The 21,762-nt window shown below is 41.2% G+C and overlaps 1 long non-coding RNA gene across 9 annotated transcripts; it reads right to left on the reverse strand.

Annotated features, from left to right (window-relative positions):
- Positions 1 to 882: 882 nt before the first annotated feature.
- Positions 883 to 17,851, reverse strand: LOC119267760. 9 transcript variants are annotated; one of them, XR_005132587.1, is made up of 6 exons: positions 17,208 to 17,851; positions 16,426 to 16,974; positions 15,741 to 15,864; positions 2,271 to 2,902; positions 2,044 to 2,172; positions 883 to 1,430 (listed from the first exon to the last, which is right to left on the reverse strand). It is a non-coding gene; the product is annotated as an uncharacterized LOC119267760 (long non-coding RNA). The 9 variants fall into 9 exon arrangements; XR_005132590.1 differs by lacking the exon at positions 883 to 1,430 and having other exon boundaries at positions 1,861 to 2,172; positions 2,271 to 2,498; positions 2,822 to 2,902; positions 17,208 to 17,846; XR_005132591.1 differs by lacking the exon at positions 883 to 1,430 and having other exon boundaries at positions 1,861 to 2,172; positions 2,271 to 2,415; positions 2,822 to 2,902; positions 17,208 to 17,844.
- Between the last annotated feature and the right edge of the window lie 3,911 nt (positions 17,852 to 21,762).

The following is a 21,762-nucleotide window of genomic DNA, read 5'->3' on the forward strand; positions in this document are numbered from 1 at the left end:
TTCAGAACATATTGATGCGTGATGCAGACGAACTGAACTTTGATGTTAGACAACCACATGATAGGAGGATGTAATATGTATGGAAAACAGGACAAAAGAGATAACCAGAAGGACAGAAGAGATAACCAGAACTATGATGTGTTAACTAAGAAGAAGACATTTCACCAAATTAGAAGCAATGCAATGGAAGGTAGACACCATATGAAAGATGCTACAAATATCGCTCTGCCAAGTTAACAGTGTCTCATCATAAATGGCGTTTAAACAAATGTGAAGCAGTACAAGAAATAAATCATATGCAAGATGCAAACAACATCACACTACCATGTTAGAGGTCTCTCGTCATTAGTGCCATTGCATATTCACAGCATTGCATATTCATAGCTTATGATGTGTAAACTAAGGAGAAGGCATTTCAACAAATTAGAAGCAATGAAAGCTAGACACCATATGAAAGATGCAACGAATATCACACTACCAAGTTAAAATTGTCTCGTCATAAGTGTCATTTCAATAAATTAGTAATACAAGCTAGAAAAGAATGTGACATGTAACCTATATCACACTCCGAAGTCAAACGTTTCTGATGATAAGTGATTGTTGCAGGTTACACAATAGTAGTAATTTGATGTAAGAACATGGTGTGATAGACAGATATTGTATGTTCTAGAAACAGGAACACGTGTCTTATTCAAGTATAATGTGTAAAGTAAGAAGATGGAATTCAACAAAATTAGAAGCAATACAAGCTAGACATAACACATAACATGCAACCACATATAACAGTGCCAAGTTAGAGGGAGCACCGGTGATGCTGCACTAGGGGAGACGTGTTCATCATAAACACAGCTTTGTTGAGTGTCTATGCATGTATTGTCTTGGAAATCTCTACTCCTAATGTCTCAGTTGGTAGGTCGCGTTCCGAGTTTTATTTTCGTCCCACCTAACCCGGTCTATTTTGGTACTTCTTTGGTACTACTTCCCACCTCCCTCCCAACCGCGGAAAACCAAAAAAAAAACCCGCGATGGAGTCCCGCACCGGCACAACCTCCCATTCTTATCATCTGAGATGAACGCAAAAAAAAAACTAAAAAACCGCTGGCCACAGACCGTCAAAGATTAACCAGCGAAAAAAACGGCATTGGTCTCGAACGAGTACTCGTGCCCTCGAGCGAGGTCTCGTGTGGATCTTGCGAGTGCCCTCCTTCGCCCGCCGCCGCCCATCGGTCCTTCCCCGCCATCCCTCCATTGCTCCGGCGCTGGTCCGTGGCACAACTCCCCGCTGAGCGCTTCGAGGATCCGGCGCGGATCAAAACCGCCGGTATCCATTGCGCCGGCGCGGATCCCCTTCTGGACCTGACGCTAGACAGGTCCAGGACATGGCGCCAGCTTCAACGGTGTACAAGATCCGCCCTCCAGGTATCACATATCTGAAATTTACATCCAGATCTGGAACTTACATCCATACACAAAGACAATGGTATGAACCTACATAGCAAATCTGAAATTTACATGATTTCATATACACAGTCATCACATACACACTGCCAGCACATACACACAGACATATCTGGAATTTACATCCATACAGAAATACAATGGTATGAACCTACATAGTAGATGTGAAATTTACATGATTTCATATACACAGCCATCACATACACACTGCCAGCACATGCACACAGACATATCTGAAATTTACATATATACACAAAGACAATGGTGTGAAACTCACAAAATACAAATCAATAACATAATAGATGCAAGCCAAAACTACTTCTAAGTAGCAAACCAGTGAACAACTATAAACCGTAGAACTTAGGGAACCACAGCCAAAAAAAATGTGACTGCGTGTAAAAATAAAAGAAATATTTCTTTGCAGGTAGGACGTGCCAGAGTTCTTCAAAACATTTGATGCAGAAGATTTAGTGCAAAGGAGAATGATATATATTTCACTCTCAAAAATATAAACAAAGGTTATCCCAGAATCAAAAGCTCCCACTTGTTGTGGGGTCCTGGGAAAGGGAATTATTAGGTTCTTACCCAACATTTCCCTTGTTTGATTTTTTAAGGATACTGACTCAAACCCTGGACTTCCAGGATACAAGTGGAGATATTGCCATTCTCTTGAGAAACAAGCCCAATAATAAGGGTTTGGTTCTAAAAGTAATCCTGGACCTCGAGGACACAGATGGAGATAATTTGTTTGTTAATGATAGCTCAACGAGAAATTAAAAAATGATAATCAAATTAACGGTATAAATATGAACCTAGCGTTCCATATCATGTGCTCTGGTACGGGTCCCAAAACCCTCTCCATCATTGCTATGTGTTCCAGGTTCTCATGTGTCTGAAACATATATCAAGGTAAAAGAGGAAAGACAGGCATCACAAGCAATCTAACCGAGCCTAAGCCTGCCAAAGGAATATTCCATAACATCAGAACTCAGGATTCCACTCTTGGAGTAGAAACAGTAGCCACTGCTACAGCAGTTGGTCTAACACCAAGGAAAAAGGAGAAAAGATGAGTTCTTATTCAACAAAGAAAGAACAGAGTTCAGTATAATCAATATTTATCGGTAGTTCAGTGGGGTAGAATAAGAGGATCATTGTGCAGGTTTCAGCTTGACATGTATAAAACGCACTGTACAATTTAGACCAATAAATACCCAACTGTAGTAACCACTAACGGGCACTCTACATGTGCCTTTTGCTGAATGTGTTCTATGTTTAGATTAAAGTTCAAGATCTGCTTAAAGTTCAAGATAGAATAAAGTCGAGGAACTCAATGATTGACTGTTGATGCTTTGAATTAAAGTACCTTCTTATTCATGCCTTCAAGTTCGCCATATCTCTTGCGTTCATGTTGCATCCATTATATCCATCTGATCATCTCCCAGGCCTCAAAAACACCAGAGCCAGCGGTCATTTCATTTGCGAGTGGGTAATGCAAGAAGCAAAGCCGGTGAACATGAACAAGAAGATGGCATAGCTACAGGTGGTGTTCACTGTACTATGAATACTTGCTTTTCTGCTAATTACGCTTCTTGCATAATGTGTTGCAGATCAGATGAGCGTAAAACATGCTGAAGAATACAACGCAAACTTGATACCCGTTGATGAACAAGTAGATGCTATTCGCGCGATTGAACCAGGTATATAAACTGTGAAAATACTGTGATGTGATGCCTAACGTGCAAGTCTAAAAATGACTTGTACCATGCTTAATGTCTTGCAGCACCTACGAGCGTGACAAAAATGAAAGATGGTAATCCAAACAACATATCCATAGCTGCAGATGTTGATCCTTTTTACACGACGGAGACAGGTACATGATTGATTGCGTGCATAGCAGACAAATATTGAAGTTGTATTCATGCTTACTATACTCTACAGAAGGACCGGAAAGGGTAAGGCCTGGGTACCATGATGATGGTCAAACATTAACACCTATGGCTAGCCTAACACTCCATCATGCCATTCATAACATGCAGCTACGAGATAATTCTCAAGGTATCCATAGGCATGTTATCCACCTTCCCAACCGTCGTTTTATTTGTTTTCTTATTTGTATTTATACATGCAGACGACACTGCTTCCGAACATCATGAAACTCTATCATTAAATAATGAATGCAAAAAATACGCGGATAATGCAAGGGCGGAGTACAATGCAAGGAAACGTGCAGCTTATCGGATTAAACGAAATGAGGATAGTGTCAGCTTACAAAATGAGAATCAGCCGGTAGTTGCAAAATCTGGTAAGCTTGATGGACACTCTTAGTTTGATGTGCATACGTATGTTGCGTAGTAGGTAATATTGTGCTTATATTCCGGGTAACAGAATGTATGATGCACAATAATTTGCCACTTATTAGATCATAGGGATCTTATCAACGCTCGTAGGGACATGATAAGGCTTCTTTCAGCATTGACCAGCCAGACGCTGATGGTAACATTGATGAGATCAAGAGATACGTTGACGCAAGATGGGTCACCCCTCCGGAGGCTATGTGGAGGATATTTGGTTTCCCACTGTGTGCCAATTACCCGCCTGTCTTGCAGTTGCCTCTTCATCTCCCGAATATGCACAGGGTTGCATTCAATGCACAGGCTGACTTGAAGAATGTTGTTTCCTCCGAGAATGCTTCAAAATCCATGTTAACGGAATATTTCAAGGCAAACGAAAAACACCCTTGGGCAAGGCATATATTGTACAAGGATTTCCCCGGAAGCTTCACGTGGGAGAAGAAGAAGAAGTTCTGGAAGAAGCGAGTGGAGCGTTTTCAGATAGGTCGTATCGTGTCTGCCAATCCTGCCGAGGGGGAGCGATACTACCTTCGTGTGTTGTTGAACCATGTTACAGGGAAAACATCATTTGAGGACTTGCTCACCGTCAACGGCGTTGTATGTGGGAGCTTTAGAGAGGCCGGTGAAAGGTTGGGACTCATCGAGGCAAACAACACGCTCGACGACTGTCTTACTGAGGCGGAGTAGTGGGCTATGCCATGTTCTCTTAGGAGGCTCTTTGCAACAATATTGGTGCACTGCGAGCCAGGCGATGTGCGCGGTTTATGGGATAGACACCTCGAGCCTATGTCCGATGACTTCCGTCGGACACGCACGTCCCCGAACGAGGTGGAGCAGATGGTGTTGCTTGACATTAGGGGTATGTTGCAGTCGATGGGTAAAGACATTATTGATTTCGCTCTTCCAACGATCGATGATGCGTTTGACCCAACCGAGGGCGAGGCCAGAGAGATCATCGAGGAATCAACTGTTGAGTTTGACGAAAGTGACACTAAATTGTCATCTTCCCTGAATTTTGAGCAAAGGGCTGCATACGATGAAATACTAGCGTCTGTTGAATGTGGTGATGGGGTATATTCTTTGTTGATGGTCCTGGAGGTACGGGGAAGACCTTCCTCTACAGGGCGATGCTCGCCAAGGTGAGGCGCGAGGGCAAGATTGATATCGCTACCGCGACGTCGGGTGTCGCTGCTTCTATCATGCCTGGCGGCAGGACTGCCCACTCAAGGTTCAAAATCCCACTGAGTTGCGATGATGGAGCGTCGTGCAACTTCACCAAGCAAAGTGGGACCGCCAAGCTGCTAAGGGTGGCCTCATTGATACTATGGGACTAGGCCAGCATGACTAAGCGACAAGCGGTTGAGGCATTAGACAATAGCATGCGCGACATCATGGGAATACGCGACCGACCCTTTGGAGGAAAGACAGTTGTTTTTGGCGGGGACTTTAGGCAGGTGCTTCTGGTCGTCAGAAGGGGGTCACGGGGCCAGATAATTGATGCAAGCCTCCGAAGTTCTCATCTATGGAAGAGTATGCGACAGCTTCGGCTCATCACCAACATGAGGGCTGGTAATGACACTTGGTTTGCAGATTACTTGCTCAGGGTCGGTAATGGCACTGAGGAAGCCGACGACCAAGGCAACATAATACTCCCTGATGATATTTGTCTGCCATCAACAGGTGAGGTTGACGACCTGGAGAAGCTGATTGACCACGTGTTTCCAAGTCTAGATGACAACATGGCAGATTCGAGTTACATGACATCTCGCGCAATCCTTTCCACGACAAATGACAACGTCGACAAGATAAACATCCGCTTGATAGAGCGTTTCCAAGGAGATGAAGTAATCTACCATAGCTTTGACAGTGCGGAGGACGACCCATATGGCTACTATGCTCCTGAGTTTCTAAATGGATTGACTCCCAATGGTCTTCCTCCGCATGCACTCAAACTAAAGCTGAACTGCCCTGTGATACTTCTAAGGAACATTGATCCAGCTAATGGTCTGTGTAACGAGACTAGGCTTGTTGTTAGAGGTTTTGAGATGAACACCATTGATGCAGAAATCGTGATTGGACAACACGCTGGTAGGAGGGTCTTCCTTCCTCGAATACCTCTATGCCCATCTGACAACGACATGTTTCCTTTCAAGTTTAAGAGGAAGCAATTTCCTATAAGGCTTAGCTTTGCTATGACGATTAACAAGGCTCAAGGGCAGACCATCCCCATTATTGGTGTGTATCTATCTAATCTAGTGTTCTCTCATGGTCAACTCTATGTTGCTTTGTCTCGAGCCATCGTGAAGAGAAACATTAAAATACTTATTCAGAAGGAGAAGCCAAAGGATAAGGCCAACAAGCAACATAACAACCTGAAGAAGCGTAAAAGACCGACCGTTTCCTTGCTGACTTCAATGAAGAACATCGTCTACAAGGAAGTACTTACAGGATGAAGTTAGGTCGTATAAGACCTGGTGGAATTATATATGCAATTTACTCTTCCGATGGTCAAGAATTGCTGTAATGCGGTTGTATGACATATTTTTTCATTTGGTATCTCGGTTGTTAGAGGTATACACCAATAAGTTAAAGTAATAAATCCATTTCAATAAATTTATACTGTGTTATGTGTAATCTGATTTTGTACATGACACACAGCGTACTGTGTTATGTGTAAGACTAGAATCAGAAATAATGATTGGTTTCATGAAGATCTGCATCATGTTTAATTAATATTTAACCTTTATCACTGTTATTTGCTTTCCACTATCGCAATTTTTCTGGCAATGTATATGTCACACAGCGTACCGTGTTATTTGTAATTTGATATTCCGAAATAATGTTTGGCTTCATATAGAGCCGCTACCTGTTACATTTACTTTGTACAGTTTGATTAAAACCTGTAGCATGCATGTGATGTCATCATTTAGCATGCAGATTATATTTGATACATTGAATTTCAGTGTGTGATAAATTTATTTACATACTCATTAAATGGCTAAAATCTTACATGTTGGCCTACTGCCTTGAGCTTTATGAGTGTGTATGACTGTGTAATATATCCTTTGTTCAACCCACTTTTAAATGGTGTGCATTTTTGATGTACAGCTATAGCTATGAAGGTCTCTTTTTATTTAGTTCCCTAATTCTTGTTTATTTTTTGATGTTCTCATCCCTCTTTGAACAAGGAGATGTAAGTAAATGATACAGCTGGCACAAACTTGAATGAAATGTTGATGCATTCAACGTAGACTTGGACATGTTACAGCTGGCACAAACAGTATTCAACGTGGTTCTAATAAAATCCCGTGTATAAGTAAATGTTACAGCTGGCACCATCATCGTTGTTATATCTTTTCTACTATCGCAATGTTTATGGCAGTGTACATGTCACCCACCATAGTATTTCATGTGTAATATGTGATTCAGATATAATGATTGGCCTGAAAAATACCTGGAACATGCAATGAAACTTTTGTTTTATGGCAAGTGATCATGTCCATTGTTATTATTTTGATATTTTGATATTTTGATATTATGGTTGAATGTAAATTTATTGGCGTCCTTATTATCCCTGTATGTATCTGATAGGTCAGAAGTATAGGATTACGACTGGTCCTAATTATAAGACCAACACACGCAGAACGGAATTTTGTGCAGCTTTTCAAGATATATTTTCCATATGTACATCTAATAAATAATAAAATGGTAGCCTGCGTTCTTGCAAATATGCTCAAATGCCCGTGTGACTTTGGAAAAAAGATTGATTACTTGTACTTTCATGCGTCTAAACTAATTATTTATTAGTTCAGTTCAAGTTTCATTTTTATTTTTTGCATTGGTTCATGTACCTTCATTAGTTTACTGCGGATCTGAAAGAGTTCTAACCTAAAAAATTGTACAAGGCTGCATTAAACGATTGGTTCAGAGAGCAAGCATCGTTCTGCAGTATCTTAAGGACGCTTGTTGGGCTGAGGGTGGTCGACTTATAGGTTGCACCCAGCCAAGACGATTGTCTGTGCAGGTATCAACTGTTTAAATGTTCATCAAAATGTGTATCCTTCTCTAGATGCCATGTAATACTAGGTTTCTCTTTTTACCTTCTGACATGAGCATGCACCAGATTATTCTTTTGGGTACGTCCCTAGCAACTAGCATGGCGAGTAAGGATCTTAGCTAATTATCTAGAGCAAGCTTCTATATTACTTATGGATATGCTGGTGCAACATGAATCAAACCCGGGCAACATGAATCTAAGAAATAAATTATTAGAGATAGATAACTCCTAAAAGATAAGCTTGGAGGACTTTTGCAGAGCTCCCAGCCACGGAGATTTATCCAGCTTCCACTTTGTTACCTAGCCGTTTGTGATGACAGGGTTGCCATGTGGTAGTGGCCATAGTGCCCAAAAGTGTGTCTGTAACAGGAGACTTCATCCTGCAAAATTATTCATGTGCTCCGGCAGTGATTTCTAACATCCTATACGGAGCAGTCATCTGATAGAACCATGTCTGTACTAATTAGAAGATGGTAGCTGAACTTTTGTTTACTGCATTGGTATTACTAATTTCCATATGTTTGAATTTTTTTACAAGGTAGGGGTTGCGTTCTATTTTACATTTGTTGTCAATGTATTTTTTATGTAGTACTATGTCACTACTATATAACACTGATTTTTAGCGTAGATATCCATGAAGCCAGCCTCATGACACTTGACGAAACACGTGCGTACGTCAATGGTGTTGTTCAAGCTAGGAACAATGGAGACTAGAAGTATCTGTGTACACAAGTGCACAATTTGGAGAATGTGACAATGCACGTGTCTGATCGCTGAAGTGTGCAGTATTTTGGAAAAAAGATTTATTATCTGTACTTTCACGTATCTAAACTAATTATTTATCAGTTCAGCTCAAGTTTCATTTTAATTTCTTGCGTTGGCTCATGTACCTTCATGAGTTTAATGCTGATCTGAAAGAGTTCTAACCTAAAAAATTGTAGAAGGCTGCATTAATCTAGGACCTAGCGAGTATTGGTTCAGAGAGGAAGCATCGTTCTGTAGTATTTTAATGACGCTGGTTGGGCTGAGGGTCGTCGACTTAAAGGTTCCACCCAGCCAAGACGTTTGGCTGTGCAGGTATCAACTGTTTAAATGTTCATCAAAATGTGTATCCTTTTCTAGATGCCATTTAATACTAGGTTTCTCTATTTACCTTCTGATCATAGCATGCACCAGATTATATTCTTTTGGGTACGTCCGTAGCAACTAGCATGGCGACTAAGGCTCTTAGCTAATTATCTAGAGCAAGCTTTTGTATTACTTATGGATTTTCTGGTGCAACATGATTCAAACCCGGGCAACATGAATCAAATAAATAAATTATTAGAGATTGATAACTCCTAAAAGATAAGCTTGGAGGACTTTCTCTGGCCTCAGCCACGGAGATTTATCCAGCTTCCCCTTTGTGACCTACCCATTTGTGACAGGGTTGCCATGTGGTAGTGGCCATAGTGTCCAAAAGTGTGTCTGTAACAGGAGACTTCAGCCTGCAAAATTATTCATGTGCTCCGGCAGTGATTTCTAACATCCTATACGGAGCAGTCAGCTGATTGAACCATAACTGTACTGCTTAGAAGATGGTAGCTGAAAATGTTTGAATTTGTTTCCTGCTCTTAGGCTACCTTTGTAGATGCATATCCTCTGCTCTCACTTACCTTTTCAACCCATTTTAATAATTTGGACAGACGCTTGCATCTAGAGTAGCTGAAGAAGTTGGTGTGGAACTTGGAGAAGAAGTACGATATACAATAAGATTTGAGGATGAAACAAACCCTGTATGATATAAGTTTTTATCCTTTCACTGATTTTCTTTGTCTGAATTCTACAGCGTGGAACACATTTTTGTACTAATTTGTTTATTGTCATGTACTCTGCTTATGCCTACATCGTTTGACACGGCATGACCATGTTCATATTGCCTACATCCGTGCGTTTGCGTGGCCGCCGAGGCTGGATACCTGGAGCTGCTAGAAGGATGGTGGCATCGGCCGCTGCTGGAGGGGATCAGTTCGTTTCGAGGTGTAGGGAGAGAATAGAGGGACGGATGGAGGAAGGCGAATCCATGGGCTTGCTGGCTTCTGCTGCTCCTTTCGGGAGAGAGCGAGAGATGAGCCATTTTTTTGACCGTATGATGTCGCTCATGTGCTGCTTCTGCTAATGCATGGACAGAGAGTGGCATCTGTCTAATACCGTTGCTGCTAATGCATTGGCATAGATAGACAAAATTATGTTTATCATTTGTACGTATGTGTGTTGTACAGATTGTTATGATGAAAAAGAACAAAAAATATGATCTTTTGCAAATCTTTGTTTGACAGAAATATTTGTAGTCCAATAATATTTTTTGATATACATTAGGATCGTAAATTTATTGTGTTATACATGATTTATTTGAAAATACTAATATTAACATTTGTCCTGTAGCTATGCACGGGCAATAACCTATAACATAATTAAAGATATCATCAAGGTAATGGAAAATAACATAATAGAAGGGAAAACAATAAATAAATTAATGTGATTATCATAAAGGTTAAGAAATATTCATATAGAAGAAAATTAATTTTTCATAGGCAACTGAAAAATCAGATACGTTTTCATAGGCAAGTGATCATAAATCACAAATTTGCATTAATGAAATATAATATGAATCATTACGAAGGATCATGGCCCGATTTTGAGATGTCTGTTTCCTTGTTTAATAAACAATTTTTAATAGGCTGCCAAATATTAAATATCTTAATATAGATATGTCACCCACGGGGGCGTAGCCAGCCAAAAACAAATTTTCATCACTATTTCGTTTTCCCGCCGCCCTATGCTTATATAAAAAAGCCCCGCTGCACCATATTTGTCACCATCTTTATGTAGAGGAGAAGTCATCTCCTCCACGACTACAATGGTAATCTCATATGGATCGTTCACCTCTAAGAGGATGATGGCGTCGCCGCCAGTTCCTGTCATCAGTCAACCCATCACCCCTCCGATTAACAGGCAAGATAGAATAATCTTTTTGTACGTATAGTTGCCATCACTAGATAATGTGTTATTTTATTGAAATAATCACCATTGTTTGGCCACTATAATGTTATGTTCGTTGTTTGGTTATTTTTATCCTCCCCTTGCAAAATAATTTTACCTCATCCTTTTGTTTTTATTCTACGCACAGGAACTTGAATTGTCATCGCGTCCAAATGGAGCACATATATCAGAATTGCTAGATTATTCAAGCTAGGGTCATGTGGAAGGCTCACATCAAAGAGAATGCCATGGGAAACTTGTACCTTCAGTTCATACTACTTGATCGGCTGGTAAGGCATTAATCATCTACTTGATAGCCCGCATTTTCAAAATACAATATTGATAAACATGTATTTTTTTGCTCATAGTTGTTATGATTCATAAATATATATTAGGGAACAAAGTTGGAAGCGATTGCGTACAACAGGCAGGCAATCCGTTTCAACAACATACTACAAACCGGTAGGACCTATGATTTCAATCGCGTCCGGTTCAACCCCACAGATTTGCCAGATGGACATTTCTGGTACCTAGCCATGGACTTTGTCACCACACTAACTGCTACGACTGAGGTTAGGATGTCGGCACAGCAAATAACACCGACAATTTTCCCACCGTGCTTCCCACAGTTTGGAGAAATATTTGAGCTACGGGACAAAACCATCACTGGTGCATCATCTTTATATTTGTTCTCGCATATTAATCCGTACAACTCAGCATCTCATTGTTATTTCAAATTTGCAATTTCAAATTTGCAGATGTGGTTGCTATCCTTGCCTACGTTGGTCAGATAGAATATAAGTGGGATTCAATATATGAACGCCGCGTCCCTTCACTCGAGATTGGCCTCATGAACTTTTAGTAAGCGCCATTTATGATTTGAGATTTTCATATGCTTTTTTTTGTAATTTTATTGTTGCAATGATAGACTAACATTTGTATTTGTCTGTAGACGGCAGATAATTTTCTTACGTGTACGTGAAGAGCACGTTGGGCGACACTTCTGCCACTTGCAATGCACTGACAAGCTGTTCGAGAAGCTTGTTGTTACTTACATTCAGGTAAATCGAAGGCAGCGATGCTTGCAAACTATGAGGGAGAGCACATTCTTCTTCTCTCCTAACATTAATGATGATCATCATTATCTACAAGGTAGGGGTTGCGTTCTATTTTAAATTTGTTGTCAATGTATTTTTTATGTACTACTATGTCACTACTATATAACACTGATTTTTATCGTAGATATCCATGAAGCCAGCCTCATGACACTTGACGAAACACGTGCGTACGTCAATGGTGTTGTTCAATCTAGGAACAATGGAGGCTAGAATTATATTTGTACGCAAGTGCACAATTTGTCTTAGATATAAAAATGTATGAACGCTTTGCATGCAACATTTTGTTGCCAATTGTCACATTATGAAGTGTTCGATTATGTCTTGGAGGTTTAATAATATGTGATATTCAATAAAAAAATCTATCTAACAGTGTCGTCATATTTCAGAGCCATATAATGTGAAGTTCTGAACTATATATTTGACTAATATATATTTGATGACCAAACTGTCCATAATGGACTTCAAATGGTAGCCTGTCTACTCTCATTTGAGCTACACGTATGAATCTCTTTCAGTCTAGGTTCAAATTTGTTAATATACAGTGCAGCGCAAAAAGGAAAATATGTTTACCTTGACAGATGCTATCGCATGCTATCATGCATTATGACATTCCAAAGATAATATAATTAATTTTGTACATGGAATCAAGGACTGCCGTATGCCCATGCGTTGTGTTTTTTTCTACACACGGAAACAATAGTTCTTCAAGTGACGCGGGCTTTTTGATCGTGGTGAGGAGGACAAAAATATAAGAAGAAAACTTTGTGTTTCTTTATATTTCTCAGACACCCGTGTTTGACGTATATTTGGGAAATAAACTAATTGTTTCTTTTTATATATCTGGAGGCAAAGTTTGGAAAGGAGTCATAGATTAGGAAATATATAATCCGGCGTTGATACATTTGCCAGGTGGAGCATGCAACGAAAATAATTTTATACCATGTTTTCCTATAGTTTTTGTTATGGAATATTGCCATTACAGAAGGATATGGGCCACCTTCTGAGTACATGCCCACGATTCCTCCCGGCGAGGATATGTCAATTAGAATTATAATTATCATTAAAGTCATTTCCTTCCAAAATGTTATATTGTCCAATCTCCCGGTCCGGCCTACCATACGTTCAATGGGTTTCCCAGTGTGGCCATTAATATTCCCTTAATCGGATATGTTTCTAAGGAAAGTTATATTAGGCTTCTTCCGATCGGGAAAGAGAGACATATATAATAGATATATAATCCGGCGTATATTTATTTGCCCAATGGAGTTTGGAAGAAAAATATATGCTTGTCCTTTTATTAGCAAGGATCTATAATGGAAACGTGCACGGATGGAATAATAAAGGGCACCTTCCAATCCATACAACATGCTAATGCGTCACCGACCTGGTGCCGGACACTCATATATACTCATATATATGGTCCGGCTGTGAGTCCACCGTTGTCCACTGCCCCCTCGCTCGCTCGTTTTGGTGCTAAGACGACTTTCTGCCCGTGCCAATGGCTGCAATGCCGATTTTTGATGGAGTGAACGACACAGTCGAGTACATATACAACTACGTCATGCTTTCCTCAGTCGAGGAGCAGTTAGAGTTTGTTCTGGCATCCCTAAACTCTATCTATAATTTATTTGCAATTATTAGCTGCAGATCAGTACCATTATATTATGCATTATCGGCATCTTATTTTGAACCCGAGTAAAAATTTGTTCTTTCACATAACCCACGTCGATGAGTTGGTCACGTTCATAAGTTGTTGCATGGATGCACTGGTTAGGATCATGCGATCCTTTCTAAGTCTATACGGTTCTTAAGATCTAACGTAGTGGTTGCAAAAATCTGTTCATGCGCTAATATTATCCTTTTACATTACGCCATGTTAGTACCATCCACAGCACGTTATTTTAAACTACAAATTTTCAATGAACTGTAGTATATTGCAACGGGTCCTGGTGCATGATACATGTACCATTTATAGTTTTTATCATATGTGTAATAGGAATAAGTTGCAACCGAACATATCATAATAGATTTCGTTATCTTATGAAATAGTATTTATTTCCTCAAATGACATGACAACTCCAATTTTTAGGTACACACATTTCAGACCTTTCTAGAGTTGTGAATACTAAGTATTGTTTGCCCACATATTGAAGTACAATATTTTTATGATACCCTGATTTTATCAGGCCGGTTTATTTGCAGCACAATATGGATAAGGAGCCCTCGTCCATTCGTGATCGAGTTAAGTCTACGGACTATCCAAGACACCATGCGAGGTGATACATGGATCAATCCGAGCTGCTTCGATATTGCAGTGCGTAAGCTTAGTAGGGACGCGATACAGAGGAACGCAGGAACAGACTTTGTTGGCTCCACACATATATTTGATTTGCAATTCCATGGCCTAGCACAGGTGCTGAGTCAGACTAGCTTATGCCAAGCTGAACGCACCAACTTGTTGATTAACAATGTCATTGTACGGCCTTTGCCGAAATACAACGTGCTCATGACCCCTTCCATTGTAAGGATTTTCCTTTTTAAAATTTGGTGTGTATACTATCTGTTCACCATTAACTTTGTATACTTATTGTAGTACCTATTGCCGTTGTATTTGGTGGATTCCTCGTACGGCCTCCTTGCAATTAATACTGAAAATAGGAGGACTCTCCCGATTGATCATTCTAACGAGTCATTCATAGGCTCAGAGGACTTTCATGACAAGGAACTTAAGAAGGAAGCCCTGATAGTTCTGCAAGAATTTGGCAGTGTATTGCAACAGGAGAGGCCTGGTTTGAATCCCCAACTCGTGGATTGGCCACAAGATCATACCTATATTACAGCCCCGCGGTAAATGTTTTAATTGGTCATGCACATTATAGCCTCACTGGTATAGGTTCTAACATATGGAGTTTTTTTGTCACAGCCTGGACTCTGGATTCAAACTCCTACAAGAGATGGCTCACCAAGATGATACTCTCGGGCATAACATTTCCAGGACTTCGGTAGGTGCATATATAACAAGTTTCTCTCTTCCATATATTTGTTGAATATAAATTTTTGTTCTTCCACTCACATAGGTTTGTTGTGCAATTCATTCTTCAGCAATTTATTCCCTACATATATATAACAATTCATTTTTTTATGTTTTCTAGGATGCAATACAGCTCAGAAAGAACTTGCTGGTCCAGATGCTGACGATCAAAGGCAATGAAGCAGCTGGAAACATCCCAGCTGAAATTACAGCGGCCTTGATGTTTTTGGACGAATGAATATCGTATCCGCGTCGAGCACAACCGAGCGCCTCTATTTCCGGTGAGGCCAACTATCCAGAATCCTCCCGCATCTTAAATCCATTGACGCTTTTCTATTATAGGCTTTGTTCTATGTAGATACCGAATTAGCACCGCTAAACTTTTAATCTGGAAATACCACTATAGAGTACTTTGCCCTGTAATTAACAAGTCTTCCTTCGTTGCCGCGCAAGTACTTCTCTTGCATTCCCTGAAATATAAAGTATATACTATCTCTACTTCCTAATCAGTTTGAAAGATTAATTCAAACTATGCATGCTCCTAAGAAGGAGAAGTTCTTTATTATCTTGCATGTACTTTCACCAGAATGATTATTTTCGTTATACCTCACTGACCAATGATGTCAGGCTTTACTTCGTCCAAAATCAGCACATACCAGCTAGCGAATATTCAACATAAAAATATGATGGTTATAGGCACATACCTTTCATTGCCTTTAATCTTCAAGTTCTCCTTGATCTGCTCTCTACCCATGTTCGAACATGATCCAAATTTCTCTTTCATGCTCATGAGTTTCTAATAACACACTGAATTACTTTTATGTGTTCCTGAATAGAGTAACCAAATTAAGTGAAAATGGGTTTTCTTCTTGACTACATAAAGTAGAAGACGGTACCAGCATTTTCCGACAAAGAGGGAGGGGGAGGAAATAATTTATCATTAAGCTACTCTAAGGGAGTCACATCTTTTAGATTCATCTTTAAATGTAAGGAGAAAGCTGTGATAATGTAGCCATAGAGGAACAAATCCAAAATACACAAAACAAATACATTGTAGCTATCATGAGTTTTGTTGTTGGGGTCAGGCAATTGAAGATTGTGGTCATAAATGCAGTAAAGCATGCCTCTACTTATGAGAGAACAACTGAAATTACAATAAACTCCACACTGATTATAAGTATATTGTTTGTACAAAATGCTAAAAAGGAAAATAGGTCTTCATAAATTGAAGATAGTTCAGCCACATCAGATTCAGCACTACACATAACTCGCGTACATATATGCATTGTTAAATACACTTGCTAATCACATCAATACAAAAATTTCCTTTTGAGGTTTTGCAGCTCTTTGGAAATAAAACAAAAGCAACCAAAGGGCAGCTTCGAATACCTTGCCTGCGGAGACCATGCATGTTCAGCAATGAACCTCACCAGGACTCAATCATTTGGCATGAACAGAATGCTGGGCTGCAGCACACAACAAGAAGAACCAGTTCAACACGGAGTTAATTTGAAAAAACCAATGTCCAAGACAATTTGTAGTTAACAAAAATTAACATTATTGTTTCAGCTAACAACAAAAATTAACATTATTGTTTTAGTTAACAACTCCTTTCTTGCACGGACATGTATTATGTGATCAAGCAGTAAAAAGCATTTAAGGGATTATCTAAGTAAAAAATTTAGAGAGAAAAACAAAACTTTCAGACCATGAACCACCGGTCTTCACAAAATAAGTTGTCTGAGGTTACTTATCTGCCTAAGAGAGCGTGTACTGCACGTCGATGATGCCCATTTGCTCTATAGGATCCTGCACAATTTACAGATGTTTTTCCACTATCATGCGCCCATGGACGAGGCACCTTTAGAAGTGTTTGGCATATTATGCGTCTCCGAAAATATTTAAATCAGACCCCATGCGTGGAACAACTTGTTCTGCCTGATATATGTGTGCAACATGTCAGATGCAAATAATTCGATCAACTAATTATTTAGTCTAATCAGCATTGTGCTAAGCAATCAATCAATCAATTTATATATTGGTTCATATGCCAACACATCTACAAACATCCCTGGTAAATACTGGAGCCAACACCTCCACAAACCCGTGTGAGCTGCAACCTCCACACACAGAATTGCCTGCTATTGATTGAAGAGGAAGAGTAGCTATACCTGGTACGGCTCTATGAACTGTTCTCATCTGCGTCGACCGCATCCGAAGCCTCGACGGCCACCATCCTTCTCATGTCGCTGGCACGGCAGGCTCGACAAAGGGGCGGGTGTCGATTTGGGGAGAGGAGGACTCGGCCCCGAGGCGGTAGAGGCACGGGAAGGACCCGTCGCCGCTGGCGGCGGCGAGGACAAGTCGAGCACTGCCAAGCGCGGCCGCGAGATTCGCAAGGTCGGCGCGAGCAGGGCAGTCGGCGAAGACGGCATGGGCAGGGAGGCGGCGAGGTGCTTCCTAGGAGAGCGAGCGGCGGTCGAGGAGGCCGAGGATCAGGGAGAGGCGGAGGCTGCGGCTAGCGGTGGGAGAAGACTGTCCTTCCACCGCCGGCGGTGGCGACCTTTGTTTGATGTTGGTCGCCGGTTGTGTGCGTCTCTAGCCGCCGTCAGATGAGTGGAGGGGAGTTGGGGAGGGGATGAGATGGGGTGGCGGTGCAAGACGAGGTCGCCGACTGTATGGGCGAGAGCGGAGGCGGTGGGGTGGGTGACTCGCCGAGATCTGCCATCGTGAGTGGACTGGGAGTCTGGGAGTGGAGAGAGTGAGGGGATCAGGGGAGGTAGTAGATAGGTGCTGGTTGGGCTTGGGTCGTGCGGGGAAGGAGAGGTTGGGTACTGTTTTTTTTTGGTTTTTTAGGGGGTAGATTGGGTGCTGGTTGGGCCGTGTTGGTAGCTGATTTGGGCATACAAAAACATATGTATTAAAGTGTATACATATATTAATTAAACATGGAGCATACAAAAAATATATTTTTATACTTATTAGATATATTCAAAGTATCACACAAAAAACACAATTTTGAGAGAAGAAACCGAATATACTTGGTTTGTGTTGGATTGCTTGCATGCTTTTATCTTTCGTCGGACAATTTTCCTTAGCCTATATAAATAAACTAAAATGATTCAAGAAATTTCAGATGACTGCTTATTTATATATGAACATTATAGTTGGTTGTTTTCTCCGAGATAAATGCAATGTCTTTTTTTATAATATGAAAAACGGGTTTTCTATTTTACAAAATAAAATAGTTGTGTTAGTTTCACTTTTATTTTTATTATATATATTATATATGTTTCTTTCATCAGAGATAAAAAGTGATGGGTCTGACATACACACTGATGTAACGATGACTGACCTAACTGAAACACTACGAGAAGAGGTGCATATAGCTAATCTTTGTATGTATGTTATACATGATAATACAAAAGGTGTATTCTTTATGTATTTTTTTCAGAATATAGGAGACATAGATATGGAATTTGGAGATGCACAAAAAGAATCCATCGGCAAGGGTTCCGAAGTGACGTCACTAAAATGGGGCTTCATCGAATTCTTTACAACATAATGATGTGGAAGCGGTGTTATCTCATAAAAAATCAAAAAAGGATGCCAATTTAAATGTTACCGCGCAAGGTATTTTTTTCAATGTTGTTATAGATCTTTCCTTCGTCATATTGCCTAATTCACTCGTTTTTTTATCATGCCGACAGACTATGTTTGTACTTATTGCTAATTTTCCATTTTGTGATCACTTTACATTACAAGTGAAGTGAACTTCAATTATTATGCACTTGTGACCATGTTACATTGTCTCTACATATGGTCTCTACCTGTGAAATATCTTTACATAACTTTAGAAAAATATTTCAGAAGCCCGTGGCAACGCACGGGCATTCTACTAGTCATCTTGGGGGTGTGGAGGAGTAGAAACTGTAGAGGCCCTCTGTTCGGAAGGAGCACCTTTATCCGCTGCCTTGTTAACTTCCTTCCGCTTTATTGATTTTGAATTGTCAAGTAAAACCGACAGGAAAAAGCAATAAAATTCTCTCTTCAGAACTCATTCGTGCATGATACTGACAATCACTACTTTGATGTAAGGCAAACACATGATACCAGGATGGAATATGTACGAAAACAGGACGGCATGGCATGTTGACAACTGTTTGTGTAAACTAAGCAGAAACCATTCCAGCAAATAAGAAGCAATCCAAGCTAGACACCACATGAAAGATGCAACCAATATGACTCAGCCAAGTTAAAATCGTCCCATCATAAATGGAATATCAACAAATTAGAAGCAGCGCATGCTATAAATCATGTGAAAGATGCAACTAATATCGCACTACATATACTAAAGGTGTCTCGTCATGTTGATTGATGCGGGATACAAAAAAACAATAGTTTTATGTAAGGACATGCTAAATAGATAGATGTACTATGTACTAAATACAGGAAGGCATGTCACATTAATAGGTATAATGTATAAGCTAAGCAGAGTAGCACATGCAGTTTAACCAGATTGGAAGAATTACAATCTAGACACCATATGCAACATGCAACCACATATCACGCTGCCAATTTGGAGCAAGCACCTGTGATGCTAGTGTAGGGGAAATGCTGTAATCAACTACAGAGCTACGTTCACTATCTTCATCTAGCATTTCTGTTTCTTGAGAATCATGTCGGGAGGCTGACGCTGCATTCTTTAAATGAGGAGTAGTCCCATTGCCTACCTGCCTCGTCATAAGTGATTGATGAGGGATACACAAGAACATTAGTTTGATGTAAGAACATGGTTAATACACAGATGTACTAGTATGTACCAAAAATAGAAAGGAATGTCATATTCAAAGGTATAATGTGTAAGCTAAGCAGATGCAATTTAACCAAATTGGAAGCAATACAAGCTAGACATCCGGCTAGAGTGGTGAGCATGATCATCTAGGACCTGAGAGCCTGGTGGGAGGCGGGCTGCTTCGCCACCATCGCAGCTTTTTAGTTGGCTTCTAGGTGATGCCTATCTTTGCTGGGCTTGTCACTGGCTCGGCCAGTGCCCTAACTAGCCATTTGTCTTCTGGTGCTCACGGGATGGTGGTTCATGTAAAAAATATCTTTCCTTATCTAACCGACTTCGGCCTTTCGAATACAAGCTTGGAACATGCAACCACATATGACACCGCGAAGTGAAAGCAAGCACTTGGGATGGTGGTTCATTGTGAGCGAGGTCATCAACTCCAGAGCTACGTTTACCGTCTCCATCTGCTGACACTGCACCCATTATAGCGCTAAAACGTGTCTTGCCTACCCACACACCAAACTGGAGCGACTTCTCTCTTTTCTTTTTGGCTTCTCTCATGGCAGTAGAGTCTGAAATACCCTTGCATAAAAACACAACAGTGAGAGTAAGGGTGAAGTGTGTGCAGAACTAGTGCACTGTAAAAGTAGCAGATAGCAGGTGGCTGAAAAATAAATGACAGGAGACATATGATAGCTCTACAACATTGCATGGCAAACAAAATTAGATTCTACTCTGTATGATTTTGTAATATATGAGCACAGGAAATGCAGGTACTCCTCCAGCACACCACCACATGTGGTCATATCTAAGATAACAGTCGACTGAAAATAAATAGGTCAGTCGATTTTTTTAATGAACCGTCCGATCTATAAGGAACGGGTAGATGGCCTTCGTCTACCTCCCGCCAGTCACTGTTGACGATCTTTCTCAAACCGCCAGCGACCACCGGCCCAGACCCCTGCCTCCGCCGCCCCGCCCTCCCATCGACCTCACACCACCGCCGTGCTTGGCAGCGCCACCAGGCCATCCCTTTAATCCCGGCCGACCTCCAGATCAGGCGCCAGTAGCTCTAGGCCGCACACGCCCCTAAGATAAACACCAAGGCGCTGCTTCCCCGGTGTAATAGGCGTACTAGCGCCTGTTATGCCGGGGAATGCTTCCGTTAATTGAGAATCAAGTGGCCGGAAATTGAAATTCAAGGGGGCGATGGACCTCTAGGTAAGGTGAAATAGTATATGAGGAGAAACCTTGTGCATCGCGAGTTACTAGGAACATCTAGTATCAAGAAGAAGCGGTCAACTAGTGTCTTCTGTGGGATGAATACCGTGCAAGGAGAGACGTAAGATTTGCACGAGTAAGGGAAGAGGAGTACCTTTTTCGGTTGCCGGTGTGGTCACCTCCACAAGTCGCGCCGGTTTTCTTCTTTTTACCGAGGAAACCGATGTCCTGGAGGGTGCAAGCTTGGACGAACCCATGGCCAAATTGTTGACTGTGTTGTCGTGGCCGTATGTCGGCGGAGGGGAAGCAAATCCGAGGCAGCGAAGGACGGCGTAGCAGGAACAACTCTGGTGCAGTGGAGGGTGGCGAAGTTGGAGCGGCAGTGGTGACGCACAGGACGGCGTGGTTGAACTGGCTCGGGTACGGATGGCTTGGCCTCGACTTCAACTACTAGCCGTGGAGGGCGTTGCGGTTGAGGTTGCGGTGGACGACGACGTCGGGGTATCGGCTCCGGCGTGATGGAGGAGGGCGGCGGTTGATGGGTGGCATGGGGTGGCGGACGGAGGACGCCGGGGTTTTGCGGCTGGTTGAGTGGTAGTTTTGGCGCCCACGGAGTACGAATGGGGAATCAGACGGGTGGGGGGGGGGAACCATGTTTCAGTCTGGGACACGCTTGTTTTTTGCTTTTTTGAATAGAAATGGGACACGCT

Source organism: Triticum dicoccoides, chromosome 3A, assembly GCF_002162155.2.
Source record: "Triticum dicoccoides isolate Atlit2015 ecotype Zavitan chromosome 3A, WEW_v2.0, whole genome shotgun sequence".
Lineage (NCBI taxonomy): Eukaryota > Viridiplantae > Streptophyta > Magnoliopsida > Poales > Poaceae > Triticum > Triticum dicoccoides.